This window comes from Alligator mississippiensis, chromosome 15 (genome assembly GCF_030867095.1).
Source record: "Alligator mississippiensis isolate rAllMis1 chromosome 15, rAllMis1, whole genome shotgun sequence".
Taxonomy (NCBI): domain Eukaryota; kingdom Metazoa; phylum Chordata; order Crocodylia; family Alligatoridae; genus Alligator; species Alligator mississippiensis.
Genome location: NC_081838.1, coordinates 38,146,248 through 38,170,795, shown reverse-complemented (window position 1 = coordinate 38,170,795; position 24,548 = coordinate 38,146,248). Strand labels below are relative to the sequence as shown.

The window sequence follows — 24,548 nt, the reverse complement described above, 5'->3', positions numbered from 1 at the left end:
CAGGTGTCACCTGAAGTAAAACTGGTCTGAGGGGTTTACAAGCACATCCCAGAGATGCTTCCACTGGGTTCATTTTTGTTTCTGCAGATGCTGTCATATGGGGTAAAATTGCAGCCTTACTGACTTGAGAGGCCTAGGACTTTACCTATAACGTTTAAATGGCTTCCAGCTTGTTGTTATAGTCATTATGTGCTGCTCTATGTGCTAACCGTTCCAGGAGGAGTCAAAGATGACCTGTCAGGTTCTTAGTTCAGACGAACAGGTACATAACTCTTTTCACTTCAGAGGGCCTGATGTGAACACTTTTGGTTGTGAACGGAAATGCTGAAGCTAAAACTGGACCTCACCCAGTTAGGCTGCTGAAGATCAGTTCCAAGTCTTTTTGCTGGCAAGAGAGGGAGATTTGGAAGCCAATGGATGGTAAATGGAAGACTTCTGGTTTCATTGCCAGTGGACCTACCATTTTCAGAAAAATTAACATTTGAAAAAAAAAGTCTTAAATTTGTTCTGATATACATAACCATGCTCTGTGCTAGGCTGAGACAAAAGTGCCTTAGGAATAGGTTCTCAAAGATGTACCTGTTTCCATCCCTTCCTGGGAAGTAGAGGGAAGTCCAACTGCAATGTCCTTCCAAAAACGGACTTCCAAAAACCCGACTGTGTCAAGTCAGGGCTCTGCCCATGTCCTGTCTACTCCCCAGCTGGTGGACCATTAATTTCCAACGTGCAGAGAAAACATATTTGGGTGTTTGGTTAAAGTGTCTTTGTTCCAAATACATTTATGATGCATTCTGTGTTTCTCAATCTTGCTTCTCTAGTTGAAAAAGTTGTTCCTTATTTACACCAGTACAAAAGAGAGGAAAAATTGAGCATCCGCTTATTTTGCTTCCCATGGATTTTGCAACTGTCTTGAAAGGAACAAACAAACCAGAGAAAGGGTATGTAAGACAGGCTCTGAAGATGTCTTTTATTGCTAATTAGTTGCTTACCTTACAGAGGCACAGGCCTGGAAAGCAATGATGTATTAAAGAAAGCAAGCAAGTTAGGTCACTGCATAATGATAATGTAAGGTGTTGAAGGGAATGGTTGAGACTACTACTGAACACCCACACCATAAGGCAAATCCTTAGTGGGTGTAAAGTGGGAGAGCTCCTACAAAGTTCATGAATCCATGTTGACTTTCATCAGGAGATGATCTGGCCCCACTCCCTTTTAAATGTTTTACTTTTGTGACACTCCAGTGGCGAGAAGCATCTGTCAGAAAAGAAAAGCTCAAAGGTACTTTGCACACATTCATCCTTTAAAGATCATTTTTATTTTTCACTGTACCGCCAGTTAATTCTCAGCTCTCTTTCAAAAAAGAATGATCCTGCCTTTCACCTGCAGCATTATATCGCAGCCATTAAAACATAAACAGCCCTTTCTGTTGCATTTGTTTTCTTGTTTGCATTATAGGTAGGGTTTTTTGTTTTTTGTCCTTGTTTTCTGGCAGTAAGTGGGTGGAAAAGCCTCTAATTTAGCCCAGGTTATCTGTGTCAACTCATTTTTTTGATCTGTGAAGCTCAGAAGAAGCTGGCACAGAAGTTGCAAAGTAAATTACCTGCTTTTGCAAAAAATATTTCATGTGATAATTACTTAAAGGCTCGTGCTTTCTAGACCTTTTACTGTACATGTCTCTGGGGTCTGGAGAGAAGAAGAACAAGTGAGGCACAAAAGAGGAGAAGAAGAACAAGTGAGGCCAAAATAAAATTGTTTGTCAAAAAAATGAATGTGCTGTGAGTTGAAGTTGTATGGGTACTAGCTGCCACAATCCTCTCCCTGAGTTTTACTAGTAAAGGATGGCTTGACTGAGTTATTTTCTTTCAGAATCAGGGCTTCACCAGCTGCGTGACCTGGTGTCGCACAGTGTTATTTAATTAAATGGTTTTCTTTTCACACAATATGTTACTGGATATTGAAGATCACCATTCTTTTGTGAGAGGTCGTAATAGTGGTGTTAGCTCCAATGTTCTGGCCATCTTCCAGTTATAGCCAAGCAATTTTTCTCTGAAGTGTCATGAATCTTCATTTCAAGTCTTTGAATGCTGAACATCACCAATGTACATCCTCCAGAGATGCATAAAACCACTGAGTTACCACTCTGTGTTGGAGGGAATTGATATGTATGAGATGTTTCACCCCCAAATTAGCTGGTGAAGTGAGTTAAAGTTTGTAAAACTTTTAGCATCCCTTGGTGCCTCTTAGCTAAGACATGCTCTAAAATTAGTTTGATGTCTGATGTATCAATTTTTGGAGGAATGCATGTTGAGCTTGCCTTGGCTGAAACAGATGATCTAACAAGTCTTGCTAACTTTCTTCTGTGATCCTCATGTTGGTCGCAGCTGGACGATACTGCTGTAATGACTACTATCAAGTAATTAAATAGACTTTTAGGAGTTTCCTCTGAAGCATAGAAAATTAGAGCTGGAAAGGACCTTGTCCAACCCCCTGCTCAAAGCAGGACCATCCCTAATTAGATCATCTAAAGCAATGCAATTATGTATTGTACAATTTGTTTAGGAGATTCACTCTCACCAAGACTCAGGTGCTGTGATTATGAAAAAGGAAATTGAAATGTAATGGTTCCATTATTCCCAATCTATTCATGAGATGTAATCTTGTCTTCTGATAAATGGCTGCCAACAACTACTTCTATGCCATTAGCACTCCTAACCTGGGATTCCTTTTTTTATTTTCAGCATCCATGATGGGCCTTATATTGAAACATGCAGTTTATTTAAAATCCTTGAAATCCACTAATGTTTTTATTCCCTAGACTTCATCCCAATGAGTAATAAAGAAACCATTCTCTATTCTCAGAATTTGTCAGGGAAGGAGTTAAACTTCTTCCTTGGGTTAGAATAATGGCCACAGGTGTTCCCTCTGGGGGCTGGATAGGTGATTTGAACCAGGTGTGGGGAATTTAATTAATTAAGTAGTTTGCTGTGTTTGGAGCTGGGGCTTGAGTGCAGCAGTCTGCTGGAGAGAAGTCCTCAAGCGTTTGCTTTTGATTGCTCTGCAAATACTTTGCCAAGGTGAGGCACAATTTATAATACTGCTGTTGGGATTCAGACTGAAGGAAGCTTGGTTGTGTTTGTGTTTGGACATTAAAGGGCAGGACCTCTTTCTGTTTTTTGAAAATAAATCACAGTGATTTTCCTTTGAATCTTAGGACTGGAGATCCTGGTTAGCTTTGACTAGCTTGGCATGTACCTAATCAGTTTGGGCCTTAACCTTAGCTTGTATCTGCTGCCCTCCTATTCTTCTCTCACTTTTCTTATCATTTCATCCATTTTCTTTTCCAGCACAGTAACTGGTACCTGAAAGAAGACATATTCATCCTTCAGCATTTATGATGGATGCTTATGGTCCTTGTGGTGTTTAAACAAAACATTACTTGAGGTAGAGATCATAAGAAACAGGTTGAGGATTTCTTTGCCACAGTCTATTCATGCACAGGTAAGCTGTGTACAAATCTGCAATAACTTTGTATATGAACACTTTGAGCATACTTTTAAGTTCAGCTCAGTGTAATGCAGCTAACTCCAGAGATCCTCTAGAATTGTTATGGTTCTGCTTAACCTCAACATTTATTTCCAAGCACTACTTTTACAGTAGGGACTTGGGTTTTTGTTAGTTTTGCATGGGGGGGTGGAATTAAATAATTTTTGCTTTGTTTTTAATTGAGCTGAGCTGCATAGAACCCATGCTGGAACTCTTTCAAATCGTCCATAATGGAAACCAGTGAAGAGTAGTTGGTATGCTGTTAATTCACACCCTATCTTCCTAGGCAGGCACACAAGTCCTAAACATTGAAAACGTTAAAGGGCACATTGGTACTGATGTGGTAAGACTTTTGGCTCTCGTGTTCTCCAGCATGTCCACATTTCATCTTGATGCCGAGTATAAAAATGCCACCTTTACCTTTTACAGTAGTTACTTTCCCTTCTGGGGTTGGTAGTGCATTTTTTTTAAAACTATTTTTCCTCCCTATCCATATGCTCTTAATTGGATTACTTAAATGAAGGTTGTAAAATTCCCCAGTTTTTGGGCAGGATTTCTTTAGTTATTGTTTTTATGATTTGCTTTGGAAGGGACAAGGTGCTTTCTCGACATTCAAGAAGGGACACTCCAGGAGAACGAAGCAGATGTTAAGCAGGGACATGCATGCACACACATGCACATATATGCATGGCTGCATGGATGTGCAGGCATGCACATGGGGTCTGTGTACAAATCCCCAATATTCACAAAGGCAGCAGAATAGATTTTTAGAGGAGCTGAACACCACAGCTTGCCTTGAATGTTGTTGGACTTGTGTTTGTTCGGTACCTTGTCAAGGAATTCACCCAGAGTAGGATTGGTTGACAGAAACCTGACCTGAGTTGTGTATGTGGTACGGGAAATGGAATGGTTTGAAGTACATCTGCCTAAGCCTGGATAATTCAGCCTGGCAAGTGTGGCAAACCTCCTTCTGTTTCTAGGAAAGTGAGGTAGTTAGCTGTGTTAGTCTGAAGTCAGGCAGAAGTCAAGGCAGGGTTGCACCTTCAGGTTTGTGCAGACATTTGCACCTGGTCTAGATCAGGAGCAGCAAGTGCACCCCTTGGCTGGTGCCAGGAATTCCATGTAGGTAATTTGGGGTGGATAGAGGGCCTAGCAGGTGAAGGGAGTGGAGAGGGAGGGACAGATGACCCTGCGGTGGGGAGGGGTGATGATGTGTCTGTGTGGGGTTGTAGTTCCAGGGGTGGGGCAAGTGGGGAACTAAAAACAGCCGAGTCAGAGTTGGGAGGCAGGTAGGAAGAGTGGGGAAGAGTAGCTGAGCTTTACCAGCCCTGGGGCTGTGCTCCAAACGTGAGCAGACATTCAGTAGACCCAAGTAAGCCATTCCAGATCTAAGTTGGTTCGCCTCCACAAGTGCACTACTTTAGATAGGGCCTGGTACTTTTTAATCCAACTGAATCTCCTCTAATGTCTGTGCAGATGGTCATTTAGCTTAACCTAACCCCAGTTCGGCCAATCTAAATGTAATGTCTGCATGTACCCACTGCCCCATGCTGCATGGGGGACTCTGTATGAGCCCCCTCAACCCCCCTCCCCCCTGCTCTCATGGTCCCCCTCACAGCTGCCCCCCCTGCCAGGGCTCTGCCCTTTAAGAAAAAAAAAGTGGAGAAAAGTCCCAGGACTCATCACTCCTGGTGCAGCCTCTGGGCTTTGGGGGCTTGTGCAGAGCCCCCCACATGGCTTGGGGCAGCAAGGATCACCCCGTGCCAGCAGGAGCAAGATGAGTCGGGGGTTTCTTTGGGTGGGGGGGGTTCTTAAAGGGCCAGACCTGACCTGTGTGGGGCACCCATGAGGGGGTTAGGGGAGGGAGGGGATGGGAGAGCCCCCATGCAGTGTGGGGCAGAGGGGAGTGCCCCCCCCCCTGCCCACCAGCACCTGCGAAGCCAGGGCTTTTTCTCCCCCAGGTGCTGGGAGCAGGGCAGGGCAGGGCAGGGCAGCTATTGCTGGGCTGGGAGAGTGGGCAGGGGATGGGCCTGGCCTGGATGACTCAGAGATTGGGCCAAATCAAATCAGGACAGTGATTCAAATCACCAAATCGAATCGCTGTCTCCCAAATCATCCGAATCCGAAGCAAATACTACCCACTTTGCACAGGCCCGTTGGCTAACGATCCCTGCAAGTGTTGGTTTGCTTCAGTATCAGCGCTGGGCTCCTCCAACTGGGAACACTTTTGGTTCCTCTCCTTAGCTGCAGTTTGTTCAGGTTAATTTGTAGAGTGAATCATTACAATTCAGAAGTGTATTTCTTTAGTGGCTTTAATGTGGCACTTGCATTATGCCTTTGAACAAACAAAAGTGTAAGTTATTACACTTCTTGCACAGCTACACTTTAACAGACCGCTTTGAGGAATATTTCAAAGGATCACAGCCAACTGCATGCAAAGTCCCATCAAAGCAAGTGGCAGTCAGAGCAAACAGGCGAGGCAACAGGTGCCAGCCAAGGTCTTCTACAATTGATTTTTCAGGTCTGAATTGGCAGCCTCAGACACACTTCCAGACCCTCCGGGGGCTCATTGGAGTTCTGCTGCTATTTCCTCCATCAGAGACAGTGTCCCTAGGACTTACTTAAGATGGCAGCTGTTGGCACTGCTTCAGTACAGGCAGGAAGTCTGCTTTACTGCCTGCTGTCTTAATGACACTATGCACAATGCTACCAAGTGGGGTTAGAAATATGATGTACAGGGACTGACTTTCTGTATTGGCTTCCAGTTTGTCTGGCATGTTTTTGCACTTGCAGATATGTGTTTCTGTGCGTCCAAGCTTCTGTAGTGCACAGGTTTGTTATTACCCTGAAATAGAATAGTTTTCTGATAGCATACTGTTAGGTTTACAATAATTTGGATTATTAAAAAGTATTACCTTTACAGCTGAATACAAGGCATGACCTGTGGCCTAGCAATGCAGCTGACCACAAGGCAGAATGATAGCTAGGCCTTTGCTTGTGTCAAGTAATCATTTGAACTGTACCAAGCATTTTCTGAGTTAAAAAGTGAATCTGTGTCTGTGTGCTAAAAAAATCAGCTACAGCAAGAAGTAAGATAAGACAGAGAAACTGTTGTTCTGGGTGTACACTGGTTGCGTCCTTGAGAAGTATCTTCTACTGTGTAAGGTTTTGCTAACATATTATAATGTTACTGTTACTTAACTTTTAGCTTTTAAAAGTGCTAGTTCAGCTTAATAGAAATATTCTGTTACAAAGCTTTGTAGAGCACCGCCCCAAGTATTGCTTTTTGTTAACCATATAATCTTGCTTTGTTGTAAGAAGTATAAAAGATCACCTCACCCTTGAGAGGGGGCCATTTTGCCTTTTGCTGGCTTTATGGTCTTTGCTCGAGCAAATAAACAGCTGTCTTTCTTTACCCGCGTTGTCTGTCAATCAAATTACAGCTAGACAACGGACCTGAGGGAGGTTTCTCCCACCACACTTCTGTAGTGCCTGTTATGTGCATACTGTAGGTCCAGACTTTCAAATAACCCCAGGACTCCCTTCCAAATGCTATACCACTGACTCTACTTATCATGTACACCTGGATCATACTCCACATTCTACAGTAGGTGTACTCCTAAAAAAAGGGGTGTATTCAAAGTCTACTTAAGTCACTGGACAGAGTCTTTTCACTGACTTTAATGAGCTTTAGAACCGGCTCTTACAGTGCTTTCATTTTCAAAGGCATTGAGCTATTGTTGAGGTTCAAGGAAAGTAAAATGCTCTTGCTAATTCCTTGTTTTAGACTCATGTTCTATGTGGTGCATACGTTCTTAAGCTGAAGGAAAGAACCAATCAAGTCCTATTCTTCTTGTCTCTGAATATCCACTACCACTGGGAAATAGTCTATGCTGTGTGGCTAAGAAAAATTCATTCAGAAGGCCATTTCTTTCCAGAGGCTTGTTATGATGTTCACTGTTATTTTAAGTATTGCCATTCCAAATCTTCATATCAGACCTCAAAATAAGCAGACAAGCATATTAGGGGTCTAAAAGTGTCTGTTCATGGCTGTTTTAAATGACTGTGGAAATGTTTCTTATGCAGACGATAATAGTGAGTACAGCCAGAGAGGTTCCCTTTCAACTCAGGAACACACTATGCAAAATATGCGGCTGTTTTAGATATTTGTTGCATTAAGATTTCACAGATAGGAATCCCAAATTGAAGCCTAGATCTTTCTGAGTTTGTGGGTTTATTGTTGACATGGTTATAAATGCACTGTAGAAACTATTTACAATTCTATTCAAAGCGCTAGTCATTTACTCTCATTTTGCAGAAATACCTGCTCTTATTTTTCCTAGCTTGGTCATTGAAGTTGAGGTTTGCAATAATAATAAGACGACCCATTAAAAACTTTGTCATCCAGTTTCCATGAGTTCAGACCTTTACTTTCATCTTTTTCAGCACCAGGGAAATACAAAACTTCCCATCTACTTTAAGCCTTTTTAGTAGCTGGAACTGGTATTTGACATTATATTAAGATGATAGCATGCTGCAAATAGGTGTGGTTTCTAAATGCCTGTGGGATCTTCTTATCCTTCAGGAGTATTTGATATCTGGTGCTTTCTCTCAAAGTTGCAATTTATTCATCTCAGTTCACAATTTTAATTCAAATTCTGCTTTCTCAAGAGCTATGCAGAAATGACCTCTGTCTTAATTCAGGTGATCAGCTACCTTGGGTGACTCCTCATATTATGTGACTTAGTACACTAGCATCTGGAGGACCCGGCTGAGGTCAAGACACATTGTCCAAACCTATAGTAAGAGATGCTTCCTGCTCTCCAAATATTATCCTAAGAAGATAAGCAGGTGCATGAACGTAGTATACAATTTAGGCAAGCCCATTACTAGAATGAAATATCCATTTCTGGTGTCTATACTGAAATGCTGGAAAAGATGGAAGAAAAATTAAGAGTGATTTGAGATCTGGGAAATCTTCCAAAATAATGACTGACAGAAGAAGTTGTCTGTTTAGTTTGCTGGAGAAAACCTTTAGAGGTGATTTGACTGTGTTCCATAAGTGTCTTTGTGGGTTTCCTGGAAACAGATTGCTTTTTACTGAGCAAAAAAAATATAGGTTCAAGATGAGAAATAATGGGTTTTTATTGAAGGGGCTAGGTTGCCATTCACCTGGAGGTGCAGTGTGTTCTTCACCAGTTGCTGTTTTCAAATCAAGACTGCACACCTTGGGGAAATAAATTCTATAGTACAACTAATAGGGCTGGGGTCTTACTGTAGCTATTACGGTCCAGGAAATGTCTGAATTGTGGTATCTTTTATTAAGCCATCTATGTAGCTGGCAGAGAGATGTGACAACCTTTTGGCCACAAATCACACTTCTTCAGGTCTTGGAAAGAAGCAGACCTTTGCCTCTGTATTTCAACGGTAAGTCATGGGGCTGAGGCCAAAATGATTGTGTAAAAAATCTTTGTTCTCTATTATCTTGGAGGTGTAGCCTTAACATCTAAGAGTCTTAGAGAGAGATCTTTTCTTGCACAGATCCTCCAATGAATTATGCATGTGCTTGGTTGTGAGTAGTATCAGGATCAATGGGATAACTGGCACCAGTGAAATCATGTGTGCATTTGAGCTTTCCTGACTGGGGCCACAACAGGCACAGGATATGCCTGATTTATTTCCATGCTGTTAGTTTTTGAGGAGCATGCATGGAAAGCGTGAAGCCCCCCACCCACATGTGTCAAGTGCTGGAAATGAGGCAGCTAAGCCTCTTCTGAGTGGCCCTGAGCATGGGGTAATGAGCATGTCCATGAGAGAGAGCAGCTCAGGGTGCTCACTTAGCACCGCAGGGAAGCAGTTAGTTCATACAGAGCGCGCACACAGCAGGGTGGCTTATTGCATCAACCATGGGAAACTGAGACATGGAGCACTTAAGGACCTCAATTTAGAAAGGTGTTTAAGCATGTGTTTAACACTAAGCATATTAGTAGTCTTATTTGAGGTTAACAGTGCGCCAATGGTGAGGTATGTTGGTAAGATACTTTGGATCAGATGCTAAATAAATTGGTTTAGTAAACCAGGAGGTCACTGGCTGGATTAGGAAATGAGCCCCGCTATTGTGGGCCCAAATGCACAGCTTCAGCTACCAAATCATCCTCTCATTCTTATAATGTACACAATCAACCAAGTTCAATTCCTTATCGTTCTTTGTTGCTTGTGATGGCTTTTGTCCCAGCACATAGTCCAGGGATCACAGTGTGGGCAGTGGCTGATTTTAAGTAGAAATGTTTTTCAGCGTTGTTTATAGTGTTGGGGAAGAATGTAAGTCCCCGGGTTCGTTGGACAGAGGCTCAGACGAACCACAACATAAGTTTAAAGACTTGATTTATTAAAGAATGCATTCTGAATGGACAACTGCCCCGCAGGGAGATTGCCTGTTGCACATCACGAATTACACAAAGCATGATATGGGAAACATGACGATATCATCACAGCAACAGCTTCACCAATCACTATTCACCACTAGCTGCTGATTTAAATTTCCCTTCCTGAGTAACTTAGAGCTGATAAAAGCCAGGTAATTCTAGTTGCGCTAGCCTTACTGTTTCAAGTTATGTCCTTCACTTTCTGATAGCTTATGCAGCATACGTGGTCTGTTTGCTTACACATAATGGTGATGAAAGTTTCTATTGTTCTCCTCCAATAGCACAGTAAAATCTTTCTTTATTGACTACTGGTGGAACTAGCCAAAATTGCTTTCCTGTTAGAGATCGTTTTAAAAGACCAAATAAAGTTACAGTATAATCACGGTTATCCAAACTGCATGGCTCTCATGTGTTTGACTTTCAGATTCAACCCTAATTGGGAATACCCTGTAGAATATCATCTTTTCCTTACTGCCACCTTTTTAAATGGGTTTTGGAGCCACCCTGTAGATTATAATAGCATATGGTTTATTCTGTTCTTGAAGCCTACAAAGCCATTCACCAACTTTGTTCTCTCTGAGCCCAGGGGTTTGATTCAGTGCTGCACCACTTAGAAAGACAGCATAAAGCACATAACCAAGGGCAAACCAGGATCTGTGGTGATGTAGAGCAATCACTGTGCTTTTCTGATCTTGGGCTTCCTCATGGGCTGAGAGAGACACCAGCACAGATGACAGAGCCCATCTAAGAGTTGTCTCCTTGAGCTGCCTTTCGATCCTCATGGCTGCCTGAAATCTCTGCTGTACGGCCTGCTGAAGACTCCTCCCCTGATGTTTCTTTATGCTGGAGCATTTGAGGGAGACGCTTGGAGGACATCCACGCACCTCTCTTACGCTGAGTTTATGCCATCCTTTTTAAGGAGTGAGGAAAAGTCAGGGAATGAAGATCTCACTTCACAGGACATTTAGATTATAAGCTTATGCAATTCAGTGGAGCTTTTCTATAAAGGAGATGCTTATTCAACATACAGCTTGAGTAAGTATTTAAATGGGTACAGAATGATTTGATTGCTAAATGCAGTGTTGCTTAATGATTTCTGTCTGGTGAGGTCTGAAGGCCAGTTATATAAAGAGTATCAGCACGTCACTCCAAAATCCATGAGTTGACAAAGTAATGGGAAAATACAGGCTGTCAGATCTGCGTCCCTTCCAGTAGACCCTTTTGTTCTTTAAGGAAGCGTATATGCTGAGCGTTTGTTTTTTGTTGGGTTTTTTTGCAAAGCAAATGCATCTTATTTAGTTGCCCAAATTAGAGCTGCTTGATGCTTAAATGAGAACGCTGTGAGCTTTTGAAGATCTGTACCAAAGTATGGAGTGCAAGAGGTGCCTAATTTTGAATCACTGATGTGAATGGCAGGGCATACATGAGAGTAGATGTACTGTGTGTGTCGTCTGCCTGTTAGCGTTGAATGCATGGCGCAGTTAGCTTCTTTCCCAGCCATTTCATAGAATCATAGGAAATTAGGGTTGGGAGGGACCTCAGGAGGTCATTTAATTCAACCCTTTGCTCAAAACTTATTTATTTAGCCCCAACTAAATCGTCCTACCCAAGTCTTTTTTTATAGCCGGGTCTTAAAAACCTCCAAGGATGGAGAGTCCACAACATCTCTGGGTAGCCTGTTCCAGTGCTTTACTACCCTCCTTGTGAAAGAGTTTTTTCCTAATATCTGACCTCAAATTCCCTTGTTGCAACTTGAAACCGTTGCTCCTTGTTCTGTCATCTTCCACTGCTGAGAACAGTCCGGCTCCATCCTCTTTGCAACCACCCTTCTGGGAGATGAAGGCTGCTATCAAATCTCCTCTCCCTCTGCCCTTCTCCAGATGAAATAAGACCAGTTCCCTGAGCCTCTCCCTATAAGTGATGTGCCCCAGCCCCCTAACTCTTTTCATTACCCTCTGTGGGGCTCTCTCCAGTTGTTCCACATCCTTTCTGTAGCCAGGGGATGGGATCAAAACTGGACACACTACTCCAGATATGACCTCACCAGTTGTGAATAGAGGGAAGAATCACTTCCCTCAATCTGCTGGCAGCACTTCTACCAATGCAGCCCAGTGTGCCATTAGCCTTCTTGGCAACAAAGACACACTTTCTGGCTCATATTCAGCTTCTTGTCCATTGTAACCCCCAGGTCCTTTTCTGCAGAGCTGCTGCCCAGCCAGTCAGTCCCCAACCTGTACCGGAGCATGGGACTGTTCTGTCCTAAGTGCAGGACTTTGCACTTGTCCTTGTTGAACCTCATGAGATTTCTTTTGGTCCAATCCTCCAGTTTGTTGAGGTCTCTCTTAATCCTAGCCCTACCCTCCAGCGTATCTACTGCTCCCCCACCTTAGTGTCATCTGTTGGTTGCTCCTAACATACCATTTGTACATGAGGTTATGATTGCAGTCTATTTAAATTATATGTGCATATATTTGGTTGTAAGCCCTGTTCCTGAAAGTACAAAAGCATATGAATAGCTTTGCTGGAGGCCGATTCCAGGTATCACTTTTTTGGGAGCCAGTATAATCCAATTTTAGCTACGTTGCTACACTTAAAATAATCAGAAACAGTTTTTCATTGCTTTTAGGTCACTGAATGTGAGAAGCAGCAGGGGGTAGGTAGGTCCTTGTACTGTATACTTAGCAGTGACAAAATAGCTGACCTATTCCAAAGCTGTGTTTGGAGGAAAAAAGGAAAGCTGCATTTGGACAGTGTTAATAAAAATGAGCAGCTAAAATATAGAGAGGAGAATGTTGACTCTAGGACTGCTAAGGAATGTGACACTTTCCTCTCATCCATTATTTTCACTGGACTGGTGTTCTTTGGGGAATATGAAGAATGAAGACCAAACCTGAGGGAATGCAGGTGGTGAACTCATCAGGGCTTGGTTCACTTATGTGCAGACCATGATGATATGCCTTAGAATAAGTAGTGCTTTATCATGATCCCTACCTTTTATATAGCACTTTTACTTTTTACAAAGGGAGTCACAATCTTTTTCTTTATTATAGCTGGGGAAACTGAAGCCGAGGGAAGTGAAATAACTTGGCTCAGTTGACCCAGTGGGTCAGTAGCAGAGCTGAGAATATACATGAGGCCTCTGGAGTCCTGTAATTTTTCCCTTAGGTTCTGTTACTTCTCTTAAGTGGTGCCTTCTTGAACTCTTGCCTGGCCACAAGGTAAATTTCTTGTGCTAGTGAATGTCTTAAACAACAATAGAGAAACAAGGCATTGAAGATACTATGCATTTTGTTATGCTTTTTGCGGTCCACTTCTGGGTCTGCCGCTGAGCACGCTGGAGAGCCCATCATGCTCCTCTGAGATGCCTCATCCACCCCACCAGCTCAGCATTCATGAGTTGTGCCTGGGACCTCAAGGTATGTAGAAAAAACATATAAAGCTGTGTCTATGTCCATATCGCTGATTTTCTGAATCAGAATTGAATCTTCAGATTTAGGTTCAGCCAAATCAAATTGGGACAGTGATCTGAATCATGAAATCACTGTCCCCTAAATCCAGCTGAATCCAAGTCAAATACTACCTGCTTCGCACACCCCTACTCTTTGGTATAGTTTTATTTGTTGTATTTTTTTCGTCTGGTTAATGGGAATAAAATTATACCACAAAACCATACCAATGGCAGCCAAAAAGTTGTCAGCTGGTATATTTTGAAGAAAAACCTCTGCTGAAAGCTTTGAGGATATTTTAAGGCTGTCATTTTACTTCTAGGAAACTCATCCAGAGGATGAAATTCTGGTTGCATTCAAATCCATGCTAGTTTTGACTTTGTCTTCTATGAGGCCAACATTTCAGGTAGAAATAATTGAAATCGGTGGAAAAATTCCCAGGCTTGTTTCATCAGGCTGCCAATTGGTACGAATTTCAATTTTATACACACACAGACCCCTGCCCCATACACGGAGAGCACCAGTCAGTCGCTTGATGTAAAACGTGTCTGGGCACTGTTCCACTGATTTCAATCAATGGTTATCACATTGGTTAGACTAGTCGTGCAAGCAGTGGTCTCCATTTTTAAATGTTTATTTGCCAGAGTAAAAAGGCTTCAATAGAATATTTCAATCTAACTTCTTCTAGGTAGCATGGCTTCTTTGGAAAAAAAAATGTTTAGCCAACCACTTGCTTTATTTCACTTGAAATGTTATATATTTATAGTGTGTGTATCCTCTTAAAATTTCAAACTCAGTATTAATTTATAGGTTAAGAGCATGTCTTGCTCTGTGTAGATATTTTAAAAGTTGAATGATAAAACAAGTTCCATCATCTCAAAGGGACAGTCAGCCTTCTTAGAGACAAATTGATTGCTGCTCCATTTTTGTGCTTGTGTCAGCTAACCTTGGCAAACGGAATCCTACTTGTGTTGGGATGAAACTTGTAAATCTCCCTTCACACTCGCACTCATGTCCTCTGAGTTGAAATTTCTTCCAGGACCAGGGTCCAATATTTCCCCCTTTCTTTTCCTTGCCTTTTTCTCCTCTTCTTTAGGTTGCAAGAAGTTAAAGCTTTTATACATAGGAAAGCTTATTAAGACAGCCCTGAGTTGCACATGCCTTTGGTGAAAGAAAGCCGAAGTCAAGAGCCCTAACTTGAAAAAAGAATTCTTTCACTGCGGGACATGTTCAAACATTATTCCAGACAAGACTTTGATAGTATTCAATGACAATGGAAAAACTCTAGTCTTAAAAGGCCTTAAAACTATACATGAATTAAACATTAGAACACCATGTAAGAAGCACGTTAGAAGTAAGGGTAGTTTAAAATGATCGGATGCAATGCTTTTTCCTTTGAAAAACATTTTGTAGAAATCAAGATTTTCACTCTCAGTGAAACTTCATCTAAAAGAATCCAAAACAAAGCATTTAATATTGAAACTTTTGGATCTAACCTTTTCAACTCTTCACATAGAATTTTTTTTTATAATGTAAGCTGTGATGGAAAACAAATTTGAATTGTGAAGGAACAATTCAGTTGACTCCAAATGAAAACGTTCATTGCAAAAGATGCTTTGTTTTAATTCCAGTTCAGAGTAGAAACCTCTTTTAAAAAAATACCCCCTAAGCAGAAATATCCCAGTTACTGCACATCTCCAGTAACTGGCATAAAGTCCGTTGTTCAGATGGATATGCTTTAGGGCACCAATAAATTGAATTATGTTAAAGAGGCTGAACAATGTCTTCTAGGCAGAGTGGGGAGCCCATATGCTTGATTCCTTGTTTTGTTAGGCCTTGGTTTGTTTTGTTGCATATTCATCCTTCATCGCGTGGTCAGTTTGCTCTCTGTTTATCAAAGCAATTAATATTTAAACCTAGGCGTGCTCCTTTATAGCTCATTGCATCAGCGCAGCAGTCTGAATTCTGAATTTATAAGAGATGCTCATCACTGCACAGAATTCTGGGATAAGTTGATTTCACCACTACTTCCCCTACCATTTTCCCTTGAAGAGTACCATAGTAAAATATAACCTAATGGGGCAGGGGCATCCAAGGCATTTTGTCTTCGCATTGTCCTGCTGAATGTGCACTCAGTTATGGCTCTTGTGTCCCTGGGCAGTTTATATGGAGGCACTTGAGCTGCCCAATCAATGACCCCCTCTCAGGATGGCTGGCTAATTCCAAAGGAAAGGTAAAGACTAGCACATTTGGAGCCAGCTTGACCGCAGGAGCTGCTGGTGTGAAGAAGATCTTAACTCCATCTGCCTTTTGGGGCTTCACTCCTGGACTGGTTGCCAACCAAGGCTGGAGAGCCCAGTCCATTCTGCTATGGCATCTGCCATTCGGTAGCGTTTCCTCCACCAGGGATAAAGACTCGTACTTCCCCCCAAAGTTGCTTTGTCTCCAAAGCCATTGGCACCATAGAGGCTGCTAAGTTATTTCCCATCACCCAGCATTGTATTGACAGCTTCTGGTAGTACTGTCTGCCATCATAATGCAATCGGGCTATTTCATGAGTAATACTGGGTTAATTGTAGTCCTCCGTTGCACGTTTCCTTGCCGGTATCGCTCTGGCAGGATCTTGCTTTTTGCCTGGTGCAGTGAGGGTGTGAAGCTTCTGTTGAAACGCTTTTAGGCAGCTAGAAATGACCTTTGCTGCTGCTGGGACTGGAGAGAGCAGCCACCTGTGACTTGGGAGCTCAGTTAGGTAACTAATGATTGACAACTAACCTAGTCTCCAGCAGCAGGGAGAGCAAGGAATAACTAAGGGGGAGTAGCAATCCTCTTCATCATCTGCGCACTTGCTAAGCAAGATCTTTTTTTTTTCATTGTGAACCTTGGTTCAAGTTTGAACAAAACCACCACTGTATTGTATTATTCCTACTTTATGTAGGTGCTTAGGAAGAGCTGTTTTGCAACAGGAAACAGACTTCATCTTTATTTAGTTTGTTCTGTTAAAAAACACAACCATATATTTTATTTGGTTTAAAAAATGCTGTGACTAGAGCTTTTTTCCATGCTTGGAACACCTGGAGAGTGATTAGAGAGAACATTTTTTTTTACTCATTTCAGGAACAAAAATATGCAAAGGCTAAACACCTGCACCTTTTGTGTGTGTGTTATATATTACACACCTGCCTCTCTATATAGACTCATATATAAGGTTTCATATAAATCTTTGGGCTTGGACTTGATTCTCCTGTTTATATTGGGGGGGGGGCAGGGAGAAAGAAATGAGAATAACTAAACAGAAATAAAGGATTTACTTCAGTGTAAACCCTGAACAGGGCCCCCCTTGTGTTTAAAGGGAGGGAGTAGGTTACTGGAAAATGGCTCAAGTTTACTTTCTAATACTTCAAACTAGTGATGGAAAAAGGGGTTGATGTAGTGAAGGAAATCATACCAAGGGGAAGGTGAATGTGATGTGGAAGGTTTCAAAGTCCTAATGGCTTCTTTGTTTCTATATAGCATATAACATTATGTTGCAATACAATAAATGATAGGGCACTCTCTGTATTCTCTCTGTGCAACGGGCAAGGATTTTTTATGTCATGCTTCATTTACAGCCTGTTACACTGATGTCACAGAGCCAGCATCTATGCTTATACAAAGGGAAGAACAACAATCTTTTTATTGCTGTTAAGCAGATTTGCCACAAATTCTGTTTCCACTAAAACATCAAAACACCAAGAACAAGGCCACATTCCCTTCAAGGAAATGGATGGGGAGAGAGAAGAAGAAATGTCCTGTGTATGTTGTCATTTGTTTTAAACAATTTTGTCTAGGCATTCATGTTATATTCAAGGCTGTAAGGCTAGGGACAGACACTACACAGAAACCAGTTTAAGTGATCACAAACTGGTTTAAACCTGTAACAGAACAGATGTTCAGTGCACTTAAACCAGTTTGAAAATGGCTGAAATGGGTTTGAAATAAACCTGGTTGAATGCAGTATCAGACTTAACAGATTTGGATCAAACTGGTTTATGAAATGTCTGTCCCAGACCTCTTGCTGGTTCAAGGTAAATCAGACACCCCCAGCATCCTGGCATGTTCTTTGGGCTAGGTGGGGCTCTCTGCTGGACAGCAGGGCTGGTCCCTCCCCTCTGCTTCCTGATTGGAGCTTGGCACAGACTACAGGCATCTGTCTGGCTTCCCCTTTGCCACTCCCTGCTAAGCAGGGATTCTGCCATCCCTTAAGTAGATGCACAGCATTAGCTAGCAGACCACGTGCTGGGTCTGGTGTGTGCTGTGGCAGACCGGACAAAGGAAGAATCAACAGGTAGTTGGTAATGTCCCTGTGTCGTTTTCTTAACGAGGTGGTGAACACCGAGTTAGAGGAGATAAACACTGTTATCAGTTCCTGGCTGGGCACTTCTCTAAAGCTGTCCTTCATTATCAAAGACCACAGATGCTGCCAAACAAGATTTAAATGTTGCCTATTAACCATGCTTACTGAAATGCTGAAAGGAATGTTAACTTTCTGTCCACATTTTAATGAAGATTAAAAATACAAGTGCAGATCTGATTTCTATTATTATCAATCAAGTTGGTAAACTCAACATCTGAGCTGTTCAGAAAACGGATCTTTTATCCTAAGTCAGGGTAAATAAAAAGCATTTATGAACTGTTTCTCGTGACAAAATTCCAAAAAAATAAGGGGTCAATTAAAATGCATCATTTTACTACAGTATATGCATTTCATTTTAGTTTCAACATTTTTAATAAAAACATTTCAAAGAGTTCTCATATGAACAAATGTTTTGTCTAAAAATATTTAAATGAGATGTTATAAAATATACCTCCGACATATTTTTCAAAGAGGGGTTTTGTCAAATTTGATAAGACTTCATGAAACCAATCTGTTTTCTCATAATCATAGGGCATTTTCTATCAAACATGGTTTTGAGGAAATTTTTCTGCCTGGCTCAACTTAGAACTCTGCTGACTGACACTTCCAGAGCAGTTAGCCTCTGTCATTTTACCCATTCCAGCAAGGGATCTGGGACAGACATTGCATGAACCGGTTTGAGCAAATCAGTTTAGTCTGACAGTACATTCACCAAGGTTTATCTCAAACTGGTTTTGGCCATTTTGAAATTGGTTTATGTGCATTACACATCTGTTCTGTTAGAGGTTTAAACCAGTTTGTGATCACTTAAATTGGTTTACGTGTAATGTCTATCTCTAGTCAAAATGATTTAAATTAAACCAATTCACTTTCTGTGTGGAGTCAAGACCTTAGGGGCTGTAAAAAAAAATTAATTGGTCAATCTGGTGGATTTAATAATATTGAAGGAAACTTTCCTATTGATAGTATTCAGAACATGTTAATACCAGTGTGTGACAGTTCAGAATGTATAGCCCATTTGTTAAGAGATCTTGAAAATACCATTGACAATTTTGAAACCATTGCAATTGGTGAGCGAATGGAGTTGCATTTGTTATGAATTTATATTAAATATCAGACAGCATCCCATTGCCCCAAGTCCCAATATAGCAGGGCATTTTTTCTTTCTTACTTGTCTCCTTAGACTGTTCTCTCAGAAGAGTTTGCAAATCAGCATTGCCAAAACAGAGTAAGTTAATCTTTACTCTAGTTTAAAAATTAATGGGATACAGTGTGTGGGGGGGAGGGGGGGGAATATACAGGAGCTTTCCAGGCTTGAGGTTTAATTTCTCTCTTGTCATTTACACTTCTTTCTGAAGATGTTTCATCAGTTTAAAACATTTGTTTTAATCCTACTATATAAATGTTTCCGGCTGCATAAAAGAATATGATTGTAAGCTGTTTCTTACTAGCCTCTCAGTGGCTCCAAGCTGTCGGGACCCAGGGCAGCCGGCCAGCAGCTCTCCCTGACTCCCACCCAGGCAGATAAGGGTCCGGGGCCTTAGAAGGCCGTCAGGCGGGTACTTGTGACGCTTGGAGTGGAATTAATTAGGCGGACGCTTATCGGTTGCAAAGCAAGATGGTTTACTCACGTCAAGGTGGTGTAAGACGGAGGTCAGAGATACTTAGTTAGTTACAGCTTAGAGATCGTCATTCAGTTATTCTGCAGATATATATATACGGGCCGGCGGTCGGCTTATTGGGCATGCGGGGCAAGGGTACGCCAGGGAGGTCGCAGCGGGAAGACGCTGACAACTGATCAAATTGTCAGATTTACTCCAAGGTGTGGGCAGAGTTGTCTTCGACTTTGCGAAAAATGTAAGCGGGTTTTGTTTGTATGATAGCCAATTGTTTTTCGCCACGTCATAAATCTAATTAGAATCGCCAATTATCTAGCGGTCTTTGCTAGGGTGTTATCATAGGGTTACTCCCTGTTTTCTTTGACCAATTATAATGATTTATATAAAGCAAAGAAGGCAAAAGTTTTTATCTCTGTTAGTGGCACAGCAATAAATTTCTTTTTGACATGTGCAGAAAAAAGCGGTTACTATCATTATTGTTAACCCTTAGTTAACCTAGTGCAGAAAAACTGTTTTAAATGGTTATTACTTGTTTGTGACATGGGCACTACTTAATTTGGTTGTGACACAAGCCACATACAGAAAGGTTAGCTTTCTATAAATGAGGAGTCCCTAATGGGATATGAGGTTTGGCTAATAACCTTTCTTAAACTCAATTTGGTTGGACTTATGGCCTCTACTTCCTTTGAAGTCAATGGAGCTGCAGATGCTCAACAGAGGTGCCTAAATAATAGAGCTTTGTTTCGAGTTGACTCAAGGTTTCTTTTTTTAATTTGACACACACAAAAAACCCCAAAAAACATTTCAAAAGGGAAGTTGAAACATTGTGCTCCAACAACAGTGAAACAAATTATTTTTACGTTTTCAAAATGCCTGCCACCCACACACTCCTTTTTTGTGTGTCCAAAACTAGTAACCTGATATGACCCCAATTCACAAAAGGTTTTGCCCTATCCCAAAACTGCCTGTTTTTGGCAAAGTATTCACCAAAAATATGTTCCCTTGTTTTGATATTTATTAGTAAAGAGTGATGTCTTATTTTTTCCCATTACTCTCACCCCCTTGATTGGAAGCAGAAATACCACTGATGATGCTAACTGTGCAGCCTTTTCAGTTACCTTTCTAATTAGAGGCAGTTTTGAAAACCTGTTCTCACAAGATTGCATGTTTTGAGATTAAGCAGCCACACCTACTTGGGTATTTAATCATACATAGTACGTAAGTACCTGCTCTGTAAATGGATAAAGTCAGTACTCCAGATTTAGACTAATATAGCTACATTTGTAATCTAATAAAAGTCAAATTTGTCATTCTTGCTCCTTTTGCTATCCTTCTTCTACATTTCAGTTTGACAGTGGCACACTGGATAAGGTGTACTTTTCTTTGCACTTAATAATAAATGCCATGCTATTTCATAGTTTTCTATTGATTTTTGGACCTTCTTCACTTTTTGCCAATTCTCTCCCCAAAGCACATTTTCTCATGCGTCTGTTTTTAAGAAAATAACTTACTGACAAATAAAAATATTTTACCTGCCTATATGGTGCTAGGATTGGTATATTTTAAACTGAGACTGTTGTTTTCTGACATGAGCTACAGTTTGTTTCTTCCTCTTGAGTGTGCACGCACAATAGGAGAAGAATTTATTGTCATGTAATTCTTCACGTAGACTGGCTGTATGTGTGAGGGAGAGAAGGAGAGAGGGGGAGAGGGAGAGATGGAATATTGATGTTGTTTTTTTCTTTTCCTTCTCTAATGACAGGATGCTGATTCTACACAAGTGGCCTCCCTTTGGACAATTCTTGATTTAGGAGATTAACAGATCCCCAAATACATGGATTTCAGTTCTCTTCCTCTTCCTCTTCTTCTAGAAGACCATCTTCCTTTGAGTGTTGCTGCAGGGAAGGTATGTGTGTACACATGAACAACACTGAATATTTGAAAGGTTATGGCAAGGTGCTCCCTGCCCACCTGGCAGCAGTGGGGGACACAACTCTGTGGTGCCACCCCTGCTGCTGCCAGGCAGGTAGGGGGTGCCTCACCATGGTGGCATGGGGCTCACTGTGCTTCCTCACCCTGCTCTGCCAGGTCCTGCCCTTATAATGAGAAAAATCTGCATTTTTCTGCACTAAACAGAAAACTAGGATCCCTGGTGAGCTGTCATGTTCCTTTAAAGCCAGGATGCCTGGAATCATATTTGTATGGGAGAACACCCTTCCTGGTTGCTGTTAAGAAAAGCTGACAATATGACCCACATGTACTCTATCAGCTGAATAAAACTGGAGGCCAATGAAAAAAACCAAAACAAATAATTTGTAAATCTCATGAGTTTGAACCATCCATGCTGGCAATGCTGTAAACATCTCTATGCATGGAAGTCAGTTCAGGGTCTGGCCCAATGTTGCAGAGAATAGTGAGACACTCTTAGCACAAACCATTTCAAGGAAGTAATTCCCAATTTTAGTAGCAAACTCTCACTCAACTATTAGAATGGTGATGTAATGCGTGCTTGCAAACACATTCGATCCCCTGATTCATGCCTGAGGAAATGTCTGGAAAAAGGAAAACTCTAGTAACTGATCCTAGGTAAAGGAGAAATCAGGTGACTGGGCAAGAGAAGGAAAAGCATTTCCACAGAACAGAGAGATCCTGAGTGCTGGATATCTTAATGCAAATTAATAGGGAAGTTGTGATTTGTGTGTTTCCAGACTTACTGCAACTGGAAGCACAAAGGCTGTAAACACCAGACTGACTTTGAACTTGGATATTCAGCTCGGTGTTGCAAGCCAGAGTGGGACAGAACTTGTGATCCAGAGAGGGAGTGGGAATGGTGCTCCGATATCAGGTAAGCAGAAACCACATGGTTATTTCCTGGGATAGATATCCCATTGCACACCTCCCTGAAGTGAAATAGTTAGAGCTGAATGAATGCCTAATGTAAAAGAAATGTGCTTTGCAACACAAAAGACAAATGTTTGGGCCTGACAACCAAAGCTCCTTATGTTTTGTATAGAATTAAGGGGTTGGGTTTTGTGAACATGTTATTTATGTGTATGTGTATGCATGGTAATCCTGCATGTTAATGCAACACTGCTTCTGAAAAGATCTCCTATTCTGAATGCTGTCTGCTGGGCTCCACACTCCTGTTAAATTAGGTGTAACTCCAACTTGAGACCACTACCCTGGAATTATTGTGGATTTACACAGATGTAAGAAGGAATTGGCCTTCCACCTTTATAGTCAGTGTAGATAAGAACAGCAAACTTTCACTGCTACCTTTTACTGCTTTGTCCTCTTGTTCCACTGTAACAAAGATTTATTTTGTCATCCTGGACTAGACATTGTGACTAAACTTGAGGTGGTGTGGTGCTTACCCTAGTGTCAGTCGGCTGACTCTGCTGGGTCCCTTGTGCTGACAAACAGCAAAAGCAATGCAACTTGATAAGCAGAGCAGGAAAGCAACTGTTTCTGTGTTGTGTGCTGCTGCACATTTTATACATGGTTAAAATTTAAGAGGAGGGAAAACTTTGGACTTGGAGGATGTGCAAAGTACTTGCCCCAAAAGGTAATTCTTGAAGTGGAAATTAAAATTAAGCTAGAGGAACTTAGGAATCATTTGCACAAGTGCCTTAAAAAGGGGAGACAAGGTTCCTTGGGTGAATTTGATATCTTTTATTAGACCAACCCAAATAGTTGGAGAATAGTTATTAAGCAAGCTTTCAGGTTCAAAAACCCTTTGTCAGGCTAAGGAAGTTTCAGCAGTCGGCGTATGCTCTTCCTGGATGGTATGAAAAGTAAAGAAGCCAGGGGCTGGGCTGGGCTGGGCTGGGGAGTCAGTTGCCAGGCAGATTGTAATGCATCAAAAATCCAATGTCTATGTTTAGTCCATGATCTCTAGTATCCAGCAGGTTGATGAAATGGAGCTCATATGCTCGTCTCTGGGAAGTGTTGTGTAAGTTTCCCTTGAGGATCAGGACTGAGAGATTGGAAAGAGAGTGGCCCTCCTGTGAGAAATGTGCCCCCACCGGTAATATGGTATTTCTGTCTTTGATAGATTTCCGGTGTGCATTCATTCTGGTGCGCAGTTGTTGTCTGGTCTCTCCTACATATCTTCCATCAGGGCATTTGGTGCATTGGATGAGGTCTATTACATTTCTGGAGGTGCAGCTGTAAGATCCAGGGATGCTGATGGCTCTGTTGTGGGGTGTAGTAATTGTGGGGGTGGTGGAGATGTGTTGGCAGGTTTTGCATTTCTTGTCCTGGCATGGTCTGGATCCTTTTGGTGTGTTCTGGGCTTGAGGAAGTTTGCTTCTGATGATGAGGTTGGCAAGGGAGGGGACAACAGTGGTGTAAGGATTTTTTTTTTAATATACTGGAAAACAAGAAGTTGAAGAAGAGTACTTCAATATTAGCTGCAAATACAACTAACTGTGGCATGGAATCCAGCTGGGCTTTGTACTGCTTGAATATGAACAATTAGAGATTTCAGTTTGTGATTTGCATCTTGGTTCTTAGACAGTTTGGTTGTATAGCGATTTTGAGGTTAGATAAAGCCCTGTTACCTGCTTGGACAGCAAGTATAGCAAAATTATGCAGTGTACCAATTAGAAGGCAAAATAATGCAAAAGACAAGGGTTTTTGTGAGTGATCTTTATCCCAGCCATGCAGTTGGTCCAGTAAAGTTAGACACGTTTTCAATGCAAAACATTTTTCATCCGGTCACTGAAGAATCACTCCCAGCACTACCAAGGCAAAATAACACATCTGTCTTGCCATTCGAGTTATCTGGTACAAGGCCGTCCCTGTTTATCCATCCGAGGGCTCTACTGTTGATGAAGAATGTTTCTGTATTTTTAGGCAGGTTTTGCTTGAGAATTTCAAATAGGATCACGGAAAAGCGTCACTGGAAGAGGCCTCCAGAAGTTTCTTCAGTGCGCCTCTCTTCCACACTCATCATTAGTTTTGGTAATGAAGCCTGTTAGTCCTACTCCAAGTCAGGCGTTAGGACCAGGTATGGCCTGCACTGAGAATTTTGGTTATTTCCCATTTACTCCAGTAGGAGCTGGGGCTAGGTGGGATTGGAAATGTGAGGTGGAGAATGTGCAAGGGCATGCAATGACCC

At 41.7% G+C, this 24,548-nt stretch overlaps 1 protein-coding gene across 7 annotated transcripts in view; it reads left to right on the top strand.

Annotated features, from left to right (window-relative positions):
* LOC132245874 (uncharacterized) overlaps positions 1 to 24,548 on the top strand; it is an 88,456-nt gene that overhangs the window by 39,797 nt on the left and 24,111 nt on the right. For 3 of the 7 annotated variants that reach the window (XM_059719078.1, XM_059719080.1, XM_059719079.1), the window contains exons 3-5: positions 3,345 to 3,498; positions 21,189 to 21,332; positions 22,135 to 22,271. The gene's annotated coding sequence lies outside the window, so the exon portion shown is untranslated. Of the gene's footprint in view, positions 1 to 2,945; positions 3,075 to 3,344; positions 3,499 to 10,926; positions 11,004 to 19,190; positions 19,665 to 21,188; positions 21,333 to 22,134; positions 22,272 to 24,548 lie in introns of those variants that run through there. The other 4 variants (XM_059719077.1, XM_059719081.1, XM_059719083.1 and 1 more) reach the window with 4 other exon arrangements.